This window comes from Protopterus annectens, chromosome 7.part1 (genome assembly GCF_019279795.1).
Source record: "Protopterus annectens isolate FY-2018-M chromosome 7.part1, PAN1.0, whole genome shotgun sequence".
NCBI lineage: Eukaryota > Metazoa > Chordata > Ceratodontiformes > Protopteridae > Protopterus > Protopterus annectens.
The window spans coordinates 266999233-267021166 of record NC_056740.1 but is presented as its reverse complement, the minus strand read 5'-3'; positions in this window follow the sequence as shown (position 1 = coordinate 267021166).

The window sequence follows — 21934 nt, the reverse complement described above, 5'->3', positions numbered from 1 at the left end:
CCTCTACCTACTTCAAACTTGCTGCTGACTCCATCGCCTACCCAGTTACAATATTAATAAATAGATCTATACTAGAATCTACTACTCCTACCCTTTGGAAATCCTTCTACACTATCCCTCTCCACAAAGGAAGTAACTCCACTGACCCTTCAAACTACCGACCTATTGCCATAATGTCTCCATTATCTAAGATACTAGAAAAATGTATCCACACCCAGCTTATGGATCACCTTCTCAATCAAAACGTACTCACCCCTACTCAACATGGCTTTCGCCCCTCTCACAGCACAACTACTGCTCTACTCTCCTTCACTCACACCATTGCTGAATCTCGGGACAACAATAAACTTACTTCCTGTCTCTTTCTAGACCTCTCCAAAGCTTTTGATACAGTGTCTCACCCACTACTACTATCTAAACTTACAAACTTTCACCTCTCCACCTCCACCCTCAACTGGTTTGCTAGCTATCTCTCTGAGCGCAAACAATCAGCTAAATGGCTCTCTTCCACTTCTCCTTTCTTACCTATCTCCACTGGTGTTCCACAAGGTTCCATCTTGGGTCCCCTCTTATTCAACATCTTCACCAATGATCTCTTCACCTCATGTCATCAGTCATCACTCATACAATATGCAGATGACTCCGCAATCATTTCTACAGCCAACAACATCTCTGACCTAAACTCCCTAACCCAAACAGCTCTACTTTCTACTGAACAATGGCATTCAGAAAATCTACTGATTCTCAATCCTACTAAAACCAAACTCCTACTCTTCCTGCCCCACTCTCTTAATCATCATAAATCATCCTTTGTCATTAAGTCTCGCAATAACACAACTATCCTACTTGTCACCCACACAAAACTCTTAGGCGTCATTATCGATGATGAATTAAAATTCAATCAACACATACAACAATGTATAAAGAAAACACATCAGAAATTAGGTCTATTATACCGAAACAAAAAATATCTCAGTCCCGAGGCTAGACTCACCCTAGGACAAGCACTTCTCCTCCCCTCACTCCTCTATGCTGCTCCTGTTATAACAAATATCCAAAAAACTACCCTGAATAAACTCCAACAATCCTACCACAAAATAGCCAGATTCATCACCAACTCCCCAAATAACACACACCACTGCATTGCTTTAAAGTCTCTACACTGGCTAGAACTCCCTCAACTACTACATCTCTATCAGTTTCACATGCTACACTCTATGCTCTTTAAACCATCCAACTGTCCATCTTTATCTCATCTTGTCTCTGTCTACACCCCATCTCGACCTCTCCGAACCTCTAATCAACAATTGCTTGACATCTACCACCCAAATAAGTCAGTAGGTAAGTTACTCTACAAACACTCAGTGGCCGTTGCTTGGAACAAACTACCCCTTGACATTCGCTCAATCCCTCACACCCCACTATTTAAAAAGAAACTTAAGACACATCTACTCAATACCAAAATCTGCCCCTGCTAAGACCCTACATAGTTCTGTCCTCCCCCCACATTGGAATCACTCAGTCTATCCTGGACATACGTTGAACTCTATCCCCACTACCACAGTTACATAGTATCTGAAAAAAAAAAAAAAAAAAAACTTGTGCTGGCATCTAACTATGGTTGTTTTCTATTTGTTACTACTGTAAGACTAGTTTTATTTCTGTTGTTTCCTGTGCTGGTATACTACTGTAATGTTTGTTATTATTGTACTATCTGGAGATTTTCTCCTCGGGTCTCCACTGAAAATGGGACAAAATCCCAGTTGGACTAACCCGGTTAACAAATGTCAATAAATAAATAAATAATATATAGTCACGTAAAAAGAGTTGCTATTCACCAAGAAAGGTCAAGCAAAAAGATTACATAAAGATACATACCTCTCTGTAAAGTTGACATCTATTCATATCATACAAAATGGAAGGAAATAACACTTTTATTTATATCACTTACCCGACAGGGGAATATCTTCTGAAGTATAATACATGCTAACTCTGTATATATTAAATATATACAGAGTTGGCATATATCACACTTCATAATTTATCTTTTACATAGAGAGATCTGATGTTTATCAGACCAAGGCTAAAGTAAAAGACCACAAAAATATAAATATACCTTACTGTAAACTTGAATAAATTAATACCTATTCAAACAAATGAAAAATGGAAGAAAATAACACTTTTATTTAAATGACATACCAGGCAGGGAATATCTTATGAAATGTGACGCATGCCAATGTTTAGGCAGTGTGTAACTATTATACTTAAATGACACAGTCTGTAAAAAATTTAAGTATATACTTAACTGGTATGATTCTTTTATTGCTCAACAATCCAGATTGAAAGCTGAAGTGGATATGGACTTATTGTTTCTCTAGCTTGGCTTTTATTGTTCTAGTGAGCATATTGGATACCCCATATATATTATTAGCTACAAGAGAACTGCTTTTAAATTCAAAATTACCTACAGAACAGAACCAATCACCTAATATTTTAAACTCTGCTGAAACTCAAGGTTAGTATTAAGCTCATATACGAATTAAGTTAGGTAGCTGGCAAAAATGTGCCTCCAGGGGATTATAACTTGGATATGGTTTCCAGTGCAATAATAAATAATGCAGTTTTATCACTAGTTCCCATTAACAGGAAATCTTCATATTAACAAATCCACCACAAACATAGAGAATTAAGCCCTTAAAGGCAAAAAAGTAATTTGTCAGGTTATAGATTACCAGAAATGCTTCCTTCTCTTCAGACAACAAAGTGAAAGAAAGGACGATAATAGCATGGGAAAAGGGATACGAATGACGTGAAATTAGTATAATACAGACAAATATTCACCTAAATGGTAATCATACTATTAATACTAATGGTAGAAGCGAACTGGATTTCACCCAAATGGTAGTAATACGTAAGTAACATTGAGGAATGGTGATTTCTTGATTATTGGAGATTGATATGTCAAGGGATCACAAATATGATACTGAGAATATATAGATTTAGTGTAACCCCTAAATTCATGAGCAGTTGCTGTATGAAGGACAAACTGTTAGGCGACTTTGTTCTTCTCCCTACAGGTATGGTTTGGTCATTATTGTATATGGTACTAATGACCATTTTAGAATTTATTAAAAGCTATGTATTTTGGCTTTTCCCATTTAAGGGTTGCCACAGTGGATTACCGGTCCACAGATTGATTGGCAATGGTGTTTTTATAGTGTCAAGTTGCCAGCCTGGCACCCATCCTTCACAGAAGGCAGTCACATATACACATGCACCTACCTGCATATCTATAGAACTCACTTGACCCCAGGGAGGACATGCAGACTCTGCACAGAAGGAGCTCCAGCTGAGATACAAACCAGGGAACCTTTTGGTGTGAGGTGACAATGCTAAGTGCTGCACCACCACAGCCGACATAAAGGTCATAATTATTCAATAATGCCCTGTGAGATACCCTCCAGTCCAGGTCTGTGCCATGAAAAAAAATCCCACAAGCCAGTTCAATGAGCAGTGCATTGAAAAGGCAGTCCCCATCTGTTTGGAATATGTATCTGTTTTTATGGGAGCAACTAATTAGTCATATTCATTATATTTTTGACAATATTCATCTTGGCAAAGGGAGAGATATATATGTGTGTATATATATATATATATATACGTATTTGTCATTCAGGTGGTAAATGGTCACCTGAATTTAACAGAAGTGCTCTGTGAGCATTATCTTGTAATGCATGAGTCTTGAACAATGAAAAGGGAATATGATATGTTAATAATTACAGAGACTTGGTATCATCCAACAGATTTCCCATTGCATCATCCTGAATATAATGGATGATGAAACCTTAGAGATAATACTACAAGTTGAGGGATTTCTGTTTAAATTAGGGTTCAGTTTCATTTATTAGGTGATGGAGATGAAATTTCTGAGACCAGTGGTAGTATGCACACTGTGGGACAGATGAAGAAATGATGACATTAGTGCAGAAGCCAAAGTAAACTCCATTTGCAGAAAAAGTCAAAGAGAATAGACTATTGTGGTTTGAGCACATGTTTAGGAAAGCAGCATATGATCTGGTGAAGAGACAAGAGGAAGGCAAGAAGAAATGATGGCATCCAACAAAGAAATGGGTGGATTGCATGAGAGAAGACCTACAACACACCTGACTGTTGAAAAAGGTAAAAATGTGGCACTGAATTGAGAGAGATGATGACAATTGCTGCGACACTCCAAACCCATGTAAAAGCTGGAGTTGATGATGATGGTGATCATGGCTACCAATATGACTACTTTGAGGTAAAAAGAATTGATAAAGTATTACTAAGCACTTAAGACAGGAAACAAAAGATGCTAAAATGATTTCATTACTAACCAGCTAACAGCATGCAAAATTGGATGAAAAATATATATTTTTTAATTTTGCCCATAACTGTACTTTATCAGTCTTAAATGACTAAAGAAAGGCATACAGTAATAATGTCTAAATGAACTGCTGTGCCAGCTAAAGGTCACAGCTCTGTTGCCATGACTCCATTTTCATTTTACTGCCAGTGTGCTAGGTGTACTTGTTTCACTCTGCGTGGGCATAGACATTCTATTCAAGTAAGACATGAAGAATCTGTGTAAAGCAATGGGAAACAAAACAAAACACAATCTTAAATCTGCCTGGCCCGGTGCCATAGTCATAATTATTTGCTTCACAATAGTTGGAATATTGTGATTTTGTTTCATGGCCTTTGCCATATTACAGCCATTTTTCATATATATTATAGTTTGGAAGCATTATATTCTGCTTGCTAGTGGCTAGATAGACTGCACTTAATATTTTGAAACACTTGTTACTGCTTTCCATTTCTCTTTTTGTTTGTTACATTATTGTTGCATTCCCTGTCTTCTGTTTGATACATTTTGCTACCGGTTACCCTTCCCCCACAGAAATAGCTACAGTAAATTGATATTCTAGCCCAGCTAGGACCACAGACTTGTTACTGTTTTCTCAGCCCCGACATAAATAGCTCCAGTCGCCTTTAAATTCTATCCCAGCTAGTATGACAGACTTGTAGTTTAGACTCATAGTAGTGAGAGCACTGTGATTTGCTGCAAGACTTGTGAGGCAGCAATCCATTGGCTCTAGCTTCTGGCTTTTTAAATTGTTTACTCTCCTAGCTGTTCTATAATCTATGCTGAGCTGTACTCAGTGCATTGCCGCCATAGGTGTCGCTTAACAGTGGGTAGAGTGAGCAAGGGCATTTTACATAGGAAGCCTTTCTAGAATCAACAGAATTCAATAATCTGAATCTGTGACCTCATTCAGCTGCACAGAGTACAGATAAGACAGAAACAAGATACAAACACTCCCTTGCCCATGCTTGGAACAAACTTCCCCTTGACTTACGTTCAATCTCATACACCTCACACTTTAAAAATGAACTAAAAGCTTATTTTCTCAATTCCAGAACCTGCCCTTGCCATGACCCTACCTAGTCTTCCTTCCCTTTATGTACCCTCAAAAAGTCCATACTTAGTACCTCATTACACCTCTCTCTCCAATGTTTCTACTATGCATTTGCATAATTTTATACAAACAACAGTTTTTATTGTTGACCTATTGAACTATATCAATGTAAAATTGTTACTTAGCTTCTTTTTAATGCAACTTTAACTTTATGCATGTAACCCAACATATGTGAATATTTTTGCTATAACTGCTATTATATCAATATTGTTTAAAATTGTACTTGTTTAAAATGTACTGCTGGAGCTTTTCTCCTCGGGTCTCCACTGAAAATGGGCCACAAGCCCAGTTGGACAAACCCAGTTAACAAATGTCAATAAATAAATAAATAAATAGAAATAAAATTACAGTAACCTCCCAGCTAACCATTTTGAGCAGGTAAGACAGCTCTCCAGGAGCAACTACAGTAGTCCCTCCTATAACTCAAGAAACCGTATCTCACTTTTTTAAGTAGATGCCTTAGACGTCTGTTCAGAGAGATATCACCACTAGTCCAAGTCTCTAGATACATCTAAGCTACTCCTGCACCTAAAATAACACCCCCTAACCCCCCACTCACGAATTTGACAAATAGGAACCACGGAAAGTCACTCTTCTGGAATGTTTGAAGCCAGCCTAATTGAGATGGGTATCTTGAGACAATGTAAGAATCTTCTCACACTGTCTGATGACTACCAGTATACTACTCAAACAGCACATTGCAGTGTGTGATGTTTATTTTAATGTCACTGGAGGCTAAAGGCCCATGCACTGTCGCCACTGTTGATGCAAGCATCAGGAGTAGCTCACCCCACAGAACACCTCTCTACAACTTACATAAAACACATAGTCCATCATATGCTGAAGTTCTAAAGCTTAACCTGCCCAAATCTCAAAGGCATCTGAAATACAACAATACATCCTCAGCAACATTCTAAGGCTGCAACACAGGCAGAGTCTACAACCTCACAAAGTAACCAAGGTCATGCTGTCTTAGATACTATACCAAGTAATATCAACCCTGCAAACTACAATGCCTAGCCTCAGCAGTTGAGAAAACACACACCAAAAGCAACACCAAACATCACACATAAGTCTACACCCAGTGGACCCCCGAAAACAAAGCCCATAAAGTAAGCAAATGGTTTACCGAGGACTCTTGTCAGAGGGGACTCCATTGTATGACACACAAATACCCTACTCATCAGACTGGACAAGGAAAAGATTATGGTCAGTTCATTATCTGGAGCCAGGATCCTCCAAGTTACTCATGCACGCAAGTCTTTGTATCACAAGTACCAGTATGATTCTATCAAAGACCATGTGGGCATAAATGTCCTGAGATGTACCTCAGAACTTTATGAAGAGAAACATTATGGACCTCTCTGAATGTGTGCCTTAGACTAGTATGTGTCTTTTACTAAGTAGCATTTTACTTTCACCAAGGATGATGTAACAATATGAACAAAAAATAATTTATATAACGATTTTATTAGATTCTAGTGTCAATCCAAGAGGATTCAGTATCTGTCATTGTGGGAGGACAGGTCAACAGACCACATTGCTTTGTCAAAGATGGTCTGCATCTATCTCCCTTGGGCTTTCAGATTTTGCCTAAAATTTTATCCACCCCCCTTAGAGCCTTTTCTTAGGCATTGCCAAAGTGACAAATCTACCAAAATAGCAAATAAAACCAAATTGAACTTAAATGTGTTACTGCTCAGTGTTAGGAGCCTTAACAAGTAACCCAACACCTTACACACTGTCCTCTCTCTGGAGAATATAAAACATCTGTGCCATTACTGAGAGATGATTTAAAGCTGCAGAAAATACTCCAGCACTGAAAGGCTACTGTGCCTTCCAGATATTTTGATCATCAGCCACACAGACAGGGACTAATTGTAGAGGCGTCTTAATCAACATTAGCATCAAGTATAGCTCAATGCTGGTTAAACAGGATGATACCCTGGAGCTTATTCCATATCTTAGCAAGCTATAGGTCACCATCTGTATCACAAGAATCATATAGTTCTTATCTAGACTTACTGAAAGCACTTTCCATCCAGCCAAACATTCAGTTCATGGGAGACTTTAATTACCAATATATACACAGTAAAGCATAGAAACATACACTGCCTTCAACTTGCAGGCACAGCTTTTCTCGGACTTTATTAACACAACTGCCCTAGATCAGTTAGTGTGCACTCCAACCAGAAGTTCAAACACACCGGACCTAGTCCTCCCCAATATGTGATACCCCCCCCCCCCCATGTCAAGTCATCACTAGTAGGTCGAATCACAAAGCTATCTCTTTCAAAATAAAAATCAACTAGCAAATCCCAGTAAAACATGTTAGCATTAGGAGATATTCTAAAGCAAACTACATCTGATTAAATGATAGTTTGTCAAAATGCAATGCCCCAATTAACCCAGAGTTCATAATATATGCAGAATTGTTCTCAGAGATACTGTACAAACATGTAAATGGCTGCATAGAGACTGATGTACCTACACTAGATGTAAGCCCAAAACAAATCCCAAAAACAGTCCACACTGGTGTACTCCTAATCTTAACAAGGTATATAGCAAAAGGAAAAATGTAATGGCCAAAATCAGAAAGAGAAACTCACATAATGGCAAGTGTTCACTAATTAACTAAACAGGAATCTAAGAGCAGTGATTAAATCTGGTTAGGCCAATTACAAGGTTAAGATAGCCTCTCAGGCTAAAGACAACCATAAGGCCTTTTATAGTTATGTCCAAAACCTCAAAGGTAACATGCAATAGTGTGCTGAACTTGTAGTAAATGGCACAACCTTCACTAAGCACAGCAACATAGCAAACCATCTGGCTGAAAAATTCAGCTCAAACTTTATCTTCCACCCCCCCCCCACCCTTGGGAAATACCTACTAGCATAATCCCTCAAACTATTAGCAGTAAGCAGGTCATGGCAGTGCTCAGTACTTACTAAGGCCAAAAACATGGCTTCAATGGGGCCCAGCAATATCCTGGGATGTCTCCTTGAAGGCTTGTAGCTGAGACGTCAGAAGCAAGAGTAATAAAGATTTGGTGGTCACTGGTTTGTTGTTTTACATCATTTTGTTTTATTATTTTCTTGTGGTTTGCGATGTCTCCTAAATAGCCTAAAACATGACCTACCAGGACCACTCAATTCATTTTTCAACTACAGCCTCAAAACAACAGGCTATCTACCAAGCAAATGTTGGACAGCAATGGTTAACCCCCTTCACAAGGATAGACCATCAACCGACTCCAGACACTACAGACCCATTAGTCTGAATAGTGTAATATGCAAAGCCATGGAATGAATTGTCATGGAAATAATCAACAAAGACAATGGCAACCTAAAGACGTTGGGCACATTCAAGTTTGGTTTCATCAGCAGAACACCATGGCTACTCAACCTCGTAGACTTCTTTGAGTAGGTAACAAAGGCAGTGGATGAGGGGAAAATGGTGCACACCACCTACCTACATCTGGCTAAAGCATTCAATACAGTACCCCACTTGTGTATAGTTGACAAACTCCCTGAACTGGGAATAAAACCATACAAAACTCACTGTATTGCCAGTTGGATCACAGATAAGACCCAAAAAGTCAGGACTGGTGAGACAACCTCCACCAAAAGGAAGTTCACCAGCAAAGTACCACAGGGCTCTGTGCTGGGCCTATTCCTGTTTGGTATCTACTTCAGAGTTCAAGGCTTATGTCACATCTGGCTCACCAAGTTCACATATGACTGCAAACTTTGAGCTATCATAAAGTCCCCCATGACACCAACATCCTGCAAGAGGGTCTAACAGACAAATAACTGGTGCCAAAGCCACAAATTAAAACTCAGTGCAAAGAAGTGCATATAGTGCCTTTTGGAAAAATGTCCACCCAGGCAAATTACTGCATTGATAAGACATCCCTGGGAGTTGGCCTGGTGGTTAAAGATCTGGGAATATATGTAAGAAGTAATCTGGCCTTTGACCAACACTGCCAAGATGGTAAGAAAATGATTCCATGTTGCCCAACTTATTTTATTTATTTATTTTATTTTACATTTGTTAACCGGGAAAGTCCGACTGGATACATATCCATTTTCAGCGGAGGCCCTGGGAGAAAAGCTCCAAGTTATCCAAAGCATTTAATAGCAATATTAATAGAGATTTTGATATATAGTAGCAACTAATTAAGTAGTTAACATGAAAGTAGCAGTAAAAGAATTGCAAGTTCTCTAAAAGCATTTAGTACCAATATCAATAGAAAATGTAGATATTAGTGAGAAATAATTAGGTATTTAACAAAGATATAGCAATAGATCTATTTACAAAATTATTGTAGCCATTTAGGGGGAGAAATGGAGGTTAAAATGATCTTAGGAAGTTAACACTGGGTCACAGTCAAAACATTAGTTGAATGTCCGTAGTTATGACATGAAAATCTTTATGAAGCAGAGATTGATTAGTCAGGAATTTAGTAGAGGTATATCTGAAGGATTCCCTTTTACAGTTGGTAAGGAAAGAAAGCTAAGAGAGGTTTGTGGGATAATGATTATTTAGTCAGGGTTTAGACATCGACATAGCCATTGTGTGAGCAGGTGTGTTTTTAGAGCTTTGAATTGAGGCAATGAGCTATTGGAAGTTATTTCTAGAGGAAGGGAGGTCCATTTTTTTCCAGTAAAGTTGGAGAACAAGGAATCTCCAGCGGTGTTGTTTGCTTTTATAGTTTGAATTAGCATTCTGCTGGATGAGCGGAGGGATGTTAGGTTATTATAAGGGGTGATAATGTTAGTTAGAACTGGAGTACTGTTTGGTTGGTATAGGATTTTATGAGTAACTATGAGTTGGTTGTAGTTTATTTGATTGGGTAGTTCTAGCCAACCTAGTTTGTGAAGATTGTTACAATAAGTTAGCATATTGCATCCATGTCCAAAGAAGTTATAGTACTGCTCTTCTTGACTCTTATCCAACCCATCATTGAGTACAATACCCCTTTTAGCATGTACCTGACTAGGTATATGCAACAACTGGCATTCCCACAGAAAATCCTCACCAAGAGAATTCAAGGAATTAACACATTGTCCTATACAGATAATCATAGAGTCCTGTCTCTATACTTGGCCTCCAACTGGTTATTGAGAGGTGATCTGTGCTTAACATATAAGGCATCCTTAGATTCAGTCCTGATAGAGCTTTTGCATTTCAAGCAACACTAGAACCACTGGATATATGGATTTAAAGCTTACTTGGGACATAAATAGAACTTACTGGTGAGAAAGATATGTGCCTCATAGGATTCCATAGGATCCCCATGCTCTGGAATAGGCTCTCCATTTATGTGAAAGAGAGAACATCCCTAACCCTATTTAAATTTTTTTATTTATTTATTTAACATTTGTTTACCGGGAAAGTCTGACTGGACACAGGTCCATTTTCAGTGGAGGCCCGGGGAGAAAAGCTTCAACAATATAAAAAACAAACATTATACAACAAGAAAAATAACAGAGTATATGTCATCGATGAAACTAAATATTGCACAACAAAAATATGACACATTAGCAATTTTACAAAATTTGTACATCAAAGAGTATACGTTATTATACAAACCCAAGACTAGTATATGTTTCAGAAAGTACAACATTTTTGAGGAAGATCTATAATAATCTGAGATGCTAGAGTATATAGTTGAGTAAATACAACATTTCTGAGGAAGACTTGAAATGATTTGAGGTACTAACGTATAAATAGGGAAGGAAAAAGACATAATAGGCTAGTACTATGAAGTGCAGAGCTAAAGAAAATCAGAGAGTGTGTATGAAAGTGCAGTATATAGAGTTAGTCAGGTGTGTAGCAAGAGCAAAGCCATGTCTTTTCTAAGCGAGTAAGCAGAAGTTTGTTAAATTGTACCATGGTGCAGATGAATGTGATGGAAGGGGTAGTTTATTCCATATTTTAGGAATGATATTAGAGAATAAAGATTCTCCAGCTGAGTTGTTAGCCTTGGTGGATTTTACTAGGAGTTTGTCACTGGAATGGGGTGTTCTAGTGGTGGTGTATGTTTGTATAAGATCTTGGAGGGCTGGGATTTTATCTGGTTCATTGATTATTTTATTGGCAAAGGTTAGTTGCTTGTATTGGAGGAGCTGAGGGAGTTCCAGCCAGTTTAGTTGTCTAAGGCAGTGCAATTGTGTGTTTTATAAGGGGATCTTGCAGCAAATTTGGCTATTTTATTGTAACATGTCTCTAGTTTAGTAAGGTCTGATTTGCTTTGGTTGGTTAGTATTGGGGAGGCGTAGAGTACAGGTGACAGGAGGTGTGTCCGGCCAATGGTAGCTTTGTTGGATCTGGTTAAAAATTTCTTGTTTCTACTGTAAAGGAGGCCTAATTTCTTATGAACTTTTTTTGATAGTTTGGGCTATGTTGATATCAAATTTTAGATTATTGTCAAATTTGACCCATAGCAATTTGTTATGTGTCACTGGGGTGATAATAGTTTTGTTGTTGGACTCTAGGGTGAAATCTTGGAGGGTTTCAGGTGTTCCTGAGGGGTAGAAGAGGAGCTTAGTTTTGTTTGGGTTTATAATGAGTTGGGAATTGATAAGCCAGGATTCTACTGATAGAAATGAGTCCTGGGTTATGGTGTGGAGGTCCTGTACGGTAGGAGGCAGAGCATATGAGGGTAGAGTCATCTGCATATTGTATCACAGATGCTTGGTGGGTGGAAGTGTGGAGTTGGTTGGTAAAGAAGGAGAAAAGTAGTGGTCCTAAAAATGAGACTTGTGGGACTCCTAGGGAGATTGGGAGGAGAATGGACAGGTGGTGTTGCCACAGTACAGCTTGTTGTCTGCCTGATAGGTAGTTTTGGAACCAGGTAACAGTGGAAGCACTAAAATTTAGTGAGGAGAAGACTTTGATCAGTTTGTTGGGGTTTACCATATCAAATAATTTGGATAAGTCTAGGAATATGGTGGATATGAATTGTCCTGAGTTTCTAAGATGGTTCACTGTATTAGTAAAAGACATGAGGGCCGTAGTTGTACTATGATGGGGGTGAAATCTGTGTTACATCATTGCTAATAGATTGTGGGCGTTGAAGTAGTCCACAAGGTGAGTATGGACCATCCTCTCTAGAATTTTGGATAGGGGTGATAGAATAGCAATTGGGTGGTAGTTAAGTTTGGTTGAGTTGCCTCCTTTGTGAATAGGTATTATATGGGATATTTTCCAGATAGCACATACTATGCACTGACAAAGATCCATTTATGAGTATTGCTACTGGGTAACCTGTTCCTTCAGCAGTTACTTTAAGAAATTCGGCTGGTAGTTTGACTGCAGCTAAGGTAGTTGGTTTTAGTTTGAGCAATAGTTTTTTGCAGTATTTACTGTTACTAGTTGTAGTGTAAAAAGACTGGGCTTGTTTTGAGAGGGTCTGCTGAGCTGGGGAGATATTGGGGTATGGTTATTGGAGATGTTGCTTGTACTGGCTAGGGCTAGTATTGTTTCTGTGAAGTAAGTATTAAATTGGGTTGCTATGTTTTCAGGGTTAGTGGTAGAGGTTGGAGTAGGTGTAAAGGTTTTGCCTGGAGATAGTATGTTATTAACTGCAGCCCAGAATTTTTGTGGGTTATTCTGGTATTGTTCTTGAATATTGTGGTAATAATTGATTTTGTCATTTGTGATGAGTTTTTAACTTTGTTATGTAGTTCTAGAAATTTTAGTTTTGTAGATTGGATTTTGTGTTTGTGGTATTGTTCCCAGGCTTTGTCCCTAGTTTTGAGAAGGGAACGGAATTCCTTGCTCAGCCAGGGTGCATAATTGGCTGTAACCCTAATGGTTCTAGAGGGAGCATGGCAATCTAGAATCTCTAAAAAAAGTTTTATTGAAGGAGTTGACTGCTTCATCCAGAGGTAGCTGTTTGAGAGATTCCCATTTACAGCTTTTTAGGGCTGAGATGAAATTTTGGGGATTAAAGGATTTTTTGTTTCTGAATGTACGGTAAGATTTGTGGTTAGTTTGTAAGGTGCAGGCCTGCATGACAAAGATTGGCAAGTGGTCGCTCAGACCATCGGGAAGACAGCCTGCCTGAGAAATCAAAACCCAGTTGGTAGTATGGCCAGATTCAGAAGAGAAAAAATCCTATCGGTAGCAATATTACATGCAACTGCGAGTACTTTTACCAAATTTGTGTGAAAACTCAATGTCTGGGGAAGAATATAACTACTGTTTTCTTTCTTTTAATTAATGGGCCCAGATTAATGGAACTTAGCTAGAATTTGGCAGCAAATGATAGGGAACATACATATTAGAGAAGACTCCTTTTCTGTATTAACTTTTTTTTGGCTTGTTTCATGGGGTCAGGCAGATTGGCTAATACATTATCCTCTCCCATTTTGCATTTTTAGGCAATGCCAACAAGATCAAACTACCTATGTAGCAAAACAAACTAAGGAAAACTTAAATGTGCTACGGATCTATGCTAGTAGCCTACACAAAAACTCCATTCTCTGCAAGCACTCCTAAGCCTAAAGGGCATAGATATATGTGTAATGACTAAGACATGGATTAAATCAGAGGAGAGCACTTCCCTATGTTTAGGATGGCCACTTCAAATGAAGAGAAGAAAGGTGGAGATGTATCAGTCCTCGTCCAGAAAGGGCTCACATCAAGGCTGGTAAAGCGGGTCTAGGACTATTCACTGAAAGCACATTTCACTGAAAGTCAAATGACTGTGCACAAATCACTGAAAGCTCAATTCAATGAAAACTCAATTCACAGAAACACATTTCACTGAAAGTTATATATGGCCTTTTCCCCACTGTTGTGTGACCCTGGAGTTAGTATATATAGTAAGGTGGGGCACAAGTAATGCATGGAAAGACTTATCATGGAATTGCTCAGTATGGATATAGGAAACCTCCCAGCACTGCACCCATTACATTTTTTCTTTCTGCCAGGGGCAGATAAGGTCAACCTTGTAGACTTTTTTTGAAAAATCACCAAAGTGATGGATGAAGAGACAAAGTACATACTGCCTACACTGACCTAGCCAAGGCCTTTAACACCAGCAACCATTCAGGCATTGTGGATTAGCTTACCAAAGTAGTAATAAACTCCTATGTCACCCAGTGGATGGAAACTGTCTTTCAGCTAGGACACAGAAATCATGATAGGGCTTGCCATTTCAACAAAAAGATCTGCTGTGAGTGCAGTCCCACAGGGTTCTGTTTTGGGGCCTCTCTCAATTGGTATCTACTTCTTAGAAGTTAAAGCAAACATGAAGATCCTACGGTTGACCTAATTCACCGATGACTACAAGATGGGGGCCGTCACTGAATCCCCCACTGAGTCAGAAATCCAAGAGAAGGGCTTATCCAAAGCAAACAGCTGATGTCAGAGTCATGGACTAAACATAAATGACAAAAATGACATTATTGTGTCCTTTGGAAAATTGACTGCCCCTGGGAATTATCACATTGACAATACAACCCTAAGAGTAGACCCAGTTGTCAGAGATTCGCGCACTTATAAATAAAGGGATAGCATCTAGATCCAGAAAGGTCACTGTCAAATTTTACATAGTTGGCTGTCATGAGGCCCATCGTGGAATACTGTGTCTCTTTTGGTATGTACCTGCCCAGGTACTTGCAACAACTGGAGCATCTACATAGGTTCCTTACAAAAAGAATAGAATATTGGGCCTAAGACACATGACCTACATGAACCGCTTTAAAGCCTGTTTGCTACACTCAGGCTCAATCAGTGCCCTGGGCCAGCCTCATGAACAGTTGCCCCTCCCCCACAGCTCTTTAAGTGAAAAGTAAAAAAAAAAAAAAGTCCATTCGTTCTACTGGCACACCAACTAGATGGCCAGCTGCATCACTTGCATCACTCCTGCCCTTGCTATTTAGGCCCCATTTCTGGGTCCTGCCTCCAATCATCCTTCCTCATACTAGTAAAAAGAAATTAATTTATCCTTTTAAACTGTAGCAAACTGCTTGCTACAAATATAGCAAACATTTGCTACAGTTTATACCCTGCACGGAGTACTATACCACTCAGGTTTTAGTTAAAAAAAAAAAAAAGATTATCTTTTTAATTTTAATGGTAGTAACAAAGATTACTTTTTTAAACTTTTAAATGGCAGTAACTTTAGCAAGCAGTTGCTACAGTTTGTACAGCTTAGACCACACACAGAGTGCTTACAGCAGTCAGGTTTGACCACAAATGCAATATTTCCTGCTTTTAAAAGCTGGTATTGCACTAAAGAACGATCAGCATGATGGCTGGCAGACCATGCCATCTAACACTTTGTGCCTAGGGTATTTGCACCTCTCACCCCACCATGTCACTTTCATACAGACTACTAAGGGGCACCCTGTGCCTGGTTTATAAGGCATTGCCCAGACCCAGCATTACTATACCTACTTCACAACTGCAGGTCAAGTGGTATTAGAAATAGCTATAGCTAGTCCAGAGATCTGAACCTCTTTTTCAACATAAACAGTATGGTCTGGAGGGACAGGTACATATCTTAGAGGACACTTCTACTATGGAACAGACTCCCCATATACATGCAACCAAGCCCTTTCTTGACCCTGTCTAAGTGTAATTTGGACCAGTAGCTGGGAAATAGAAAATTTATTCCAGGACTGGCTCATCCTCTTTATGGACAGAGGCAGTTCCTAAATGCCCTATCTAATAAGTGGGGACCTCTAATGCACTGAAGGCAGAACCCAGCCAAAATAATCTGCTACAAATTAAAAGTAATTAAATATAGCCATGGCAATGATAGTTAAGCGCCTATGGGATAATACAGCTGAGTAACAAATGTGAAGCATGGCTAGATTTAAAATGTCTCATCAGGGATGACAGCCCAGCACTCACCTATGAACCATGAATTAACCTAGTACAATTTTGAAAAAGACAGCTCTTACATGGTTAGCATCACAAATTTCTTTGACATTGTGATCACTGACTTGGATAAAGATCTATCTGTCCATGAAACTTCCCTCAGTCTGGCTTAAGCATTCAACATCATAATGCACCCCCATAATGAAATCATACAGCAACTCAACTCAGTTATCTAAAGGTAAATTAAACCATAAAATAAGTTCACAGGTTAGTACTGGGCTAACTGCCCTTGTAGACCATTTTAAGCCAAGCCATTGATTCCATGTGAGAATCAAACCATGCACCATTTGTCTGTAAGGTAAACACATTAACCATTATGCCAACCTACCAACTGGGGTCAGCAACTGCCCACATTCCTGTAGTGAAGAGGCAGAGGTGTAGCAAGGGAGTTTGATACCAAGGGCTAAATACCCATTTTGTTCCCTGATCACATCTTGCCCTCCTAGCATATGGTTGTCCTTTTATTAATAAGCACTATGGAATAGTCAAGTTGCGCATCTCTGATGGGAGCTGTGTCATGATAGGGGGTCCTTATTTGTTGTAATTAAAAATTGCATTATTAAACACAACACACATAGTTAACATCATGGCGCTACTGGAAAATAACTGTTCTGCTAAATTTAAAAAAAATGTATGCACAAATAGCCTTATATGCAACTGACAGAACGCCCATTCATACTTATACTAACACTTAATAAGCCTTCTCAACACCTATAGCCAATCCCTTCACCTCATTCATGATGCTCCTTTCCATGATTCTTCCGATTCTACTATTATGTCTATTTTGTTACTTCTTATCACACTTCCTTTCCCTCCCAATCCCATACCTACACTCAAACATTTTCCCGTCGTCAGCATTTCTGCTCCATTTTTTCATGCCTATTTTGATTTGTAAATTGCCCATTAATAAAAATTCTAATTGGTCTACCCAAAAATACTTTATATACTCTCAAAATGCAAGCAAATAAAACATCAACTAAAAATCCTTACCAACTTCACAAAATTCTGCTATGCAAATCATTTCAAATACTATCCTATAAGTCTCTGGAGATATATACCCCCAGTCCGGGTCCCAACTACATGCTTACAAATCGTGCCTAATCTACTCCTCTTGCTAGCATCACAACCAATAATGCAACCCATACAAACACCACAGCCTCTTTCTTTTACACTATCATCCACAGTATTACTAATAAAATCTCCAGATTTCTTGTCTGGATTGAAACACACAAATGAAACATTATTGCCATTACTGAAACTTGGCCTAAACCCTATGTTAAAGACAGCACTCTCCTCCCCTCTGATTACAATATTGAATGTGCTGATCAGATGAACATAAAGGGCAGGGCTGTAACACTATCCTAATCCAATCAATTAACTATATCACATTACCCATGCAAAATACCAAACTTCTCCGATGCAGAGTTACTAATAAGCCTCCTAAAACCTAACAATAAAAACATCTGTATGTATTGTAACACTATGCAACCACATCCCTAGCAATAAACTCTCAGTAATTGAAGATACCCTTTCATGGCTACACCTTACATAACTCAACAAATGCTCATTCTGTGAGGAGACTTCAATGATGACTGAACTGTTTATAATCATAACTCCTACCTGACATCACTCAACACTTTTGATTTTAGTCAACTAATAAATTCTCCCACCAGAGTCAACAAACACAACAGAAAATATACTACCCATGATTGGATTCTAACTAATGCACCAGATAAAATAACAAATTCAGGTATACTCCTTGGCTCTTTACGTGACCATCACCTTACATTTGTGATTTGGCATTGGGCCACCACACATAAAGCCATTAACATTAGCACCACTAGAAACATAGAGACTTTCAATCCCAATACTTTCATCTCCTTGTTATCGCAGTGTAACACAATGTAAACATCTTTCACTTGACCAAGTAACTGAAAGATTCAACTTTATCTTTCTTAACATTCTTGATGGCCTTGCCCCCAAAGAACCAAAGCTAACACAGTACCATCATTAATTCAAAGAAAAAAGTGATGGAATAAAGAGACAAAGCACATAAGTCAAGACAAATAACCAGAACTCAATCACCCTTGCTATAATAAACAATTTCATAGTCTCTTTAAAACACGTCTTGTAAGATAAAAGAAATCAGTACATTTCCCTTCAAAACTCAAAGCTGCAAGCTGGAGTCCTTCTGGACTTCTATCAATAACCTGTTAAATCTTGGTAAAACCTGTCAACCTAACCCCTTTTCAGACCTAAACACTCAAGACATAGCTTGCAGATTTAACTCTCAGTTCACCAGTACTGTTGCCTCTATAACAAATCAACATTCTGATCAATCACTACCCAACCCAGCAATCTTAGAAAAGTATCTTACCTTCTACTTGCAACCTGTACTTACCAATATTATCTATAAACTTCTTACTAAACATAAAACCTCAACTGATGCTCCAGACCATCTCCCTGCTAAACATGTAAAACTTGCTGCTAAACCTTTTTCTTGCCCCATTTCCATTCTTATAAATCTCTACATAGCTGAATCAGCTGCCCCTATACCTCAGAAGCAGTCATTCATATTGCCCCCTCATAAAGGTGGTATCACAGAAATGTTTAACTTCTACCACATTGTTATTCTTTCACCACTTTCCAAATAATAAACTCATCCACAAAATACTCTCTCCCTCACAGCATAGCTTTCTCCCCAATGATATCATAACTACTGCCCTCCTATTTTTCCTTAACTGTTTATCAACAAAGGAATGGAGCCAAATGAGTCTCTTTCATCTTCCTTGATCTACCTCTAAGGTATTTGCCACTGTATCATGTGCCAAATTAGTTCATTCCCTTTCCTCTCTAGGCTTTTCTTCATAAACAATTGACTGCTTCACATTTTATATCTCTGACCATAATCAGGCAGCCTTTCTCCCAGTTTCAGCTGGTGTCCTGCAAAGATCTATACTCACCTCTCTTATTTAATTTATTAATAAATGACCTTGATTCAGCATAATGACAAGCCACTCATACCCAATATGTTGACTGTGGCACTCTTACCTACTCTGTACCATCTGTATAGTTTATGCAAACTATAACTCAAGAATGATTCACCTTCATCAATACTTGGCTCTCTCAATCTCAGCAACCTTTAATGCCACTAAAACAAAACTAATGCTGTTCATCTGCAGACTGCAAACCTTGAGTTAAAACAATTTCAGGGTCTATTTCTCTCAAAATTTACAATTGAAAGTCATCACCTATAAGCTTCTAGGTGTTATATGTGATGGTCAAATTAAATGTTATATACATATGCAAAGCATAGTTAAGAAAAGTCACCAAAATCTAGGCCTTCTATACAGTCTCTACCTTTCATATTGTCCAGTCTCATATAACCACCACCTCAACCTATCTTCTGTCTTGTCTTCTCCATGCATCATCCATTATCACTCATATTAACATAACTCAGTTATGTTAACCCGAGTAATGCTACAACAAAATTGCAAAATTTGCTACAAGTCTACCTTATTCCTCATCACTGTTTAGCTTTTAGAAAATTAATTTGGTTAGACTTTGCAAACCATATAACTTTTTAATCAAACAAAATTAGCTCACATGAATATTATTCTTTTTCCTGAAAAATACCTCTCTCTCAGTCTTGTACTTTAGTTGTATATTCCAACAAGGATACTTTGAGCTTCAAATAATAACATCTGTGCAATTCCAGAATCACACAACTGCTGTGGTGACTCCTGATATTACAATTATGAATTCAATCCCTACATCCATTAGGCAAGAAACATCCCCTAAGACCTCCAAACAAAAAGTAAAAGATGTGTTGTTCAGTTCCTGGCCATGTTCCTATAAATGCTCTCCAGGCTAAAACAATACCCCCTTACCATTTTCTTCTCATCTGCTCTTCTTACCCTACTATAATCCTCCTTTCCCTTCACTGTCCATCATCCCTCTCATCATCTAATTAACCACTTAACCTGTAAGCCAACTTATCTTGTTTTTCTTTTAACACATCATCTACCTGTCATATCTCCAGCCTCACTGTTTTTATTTCTCTTAACTTATCCCCTCTTATCCATCTATATTATTATGTTATTATGCATCACAGTCTTTGCTCATATAAAACGTACATATTTTTCTTATTATTTGTAGTATACAATGTATGTCCTTTCCCATTCTTAGCCTGATGTATTACAATACTTAATGCCAACTGCTATGTAAAAATTCTCAAGATTTTCATCCCAGGCTACCATTCAATAGGGATCTTGCACGATGGCCCTGATGGATTATTACAGTAAAAAAAAATTAAGATAGAATTTTCTAGCAACATAATGCTGCTGTGCTGTAATAAAGTCCTATTCTGATTTTCCTGGTGTTAGAAGAGGATTGATTGAGCTTCTTATATTTTGATTTGCACCTTATATCATTGAAAAAGTTTAGGACAAAAGGGTTACTGGACTGCTGGCTGGGATTGTAATATTGTGGTAAAAATGGAAAGAGAAAACAATTCTACATATACTAAGCATAATAAAAGTGGAGGGAAATTTGGTTGTTGTAAACTACAGGGACAACCCAAATGTGTGTGTGTGTGTGTGTGTGTGTGTGTGTGTGTGTGTGTGTGTGTGTGTGTGTGTGTGTGTGTGTGTGTGTGTGTGTTTTTTGTGTGTGTGGAAAACATGGACATTTGATAAGTTACTGTGACAAAATAGCATGTTATATTGTGGTAAATAGGACATGATGCAAAAAATGTGAATTAAAATGCTATACATTTAACAAAATTGGGCATTTATGGTTGAATTCCAAAAATGAAAATAAGAGTAATGAAAAAGAAAAAAGAAAGAGAAGAAAATGACCAAAAAGAAGAAAATTTATAAGCAATAATATAGGAGAAAATTAGATTAAAAAAATAAAAAAATAATAAAAAGGACACAGAAGGTTCTGAAGTAAGTGATGAATACAAACTGGGACATAGTTAAAGAAAAAAAAAGAATTCTGTTGGTAGACACAAGATTTTTAACAAATGAAGAAAGATTACAAACAGGGAAGCTATGAACAGGAGAAATAATCTGGAATTTGGGAAATGAGAGATGTTCTAGAATAACCATTTTCTGTAGAAATACAGTAAAGATGTTAGATGTAACTTTAGCAGAAATGGGAAATGTAACTATTGTAGATGTAAAATGGAAGGAACAAGTATATAGAATTATAACATTATATACTTATACTAATTGTAAAGAAAGGGGAAACTTATTTCATCAGATTTTAGACTATGTAGTGATAAATATGAATATTATAATAATATAAGACTTTGATTGGGATTTAAGTGGCACGCATAAAAATAAAGGAAATTATATAAGAAAAATGTCCAAAGTTATAAGATGTGGTAATTTAAAACATTGGGACAAAAAATCATGGACTTACAAAATTGGTATGTATAAAACTGAAATAGATTATTTTATAGTATCATAAGGTTTAGTTACAGGAGGAGGGTAGGTAATTAAAACAGGATTTTC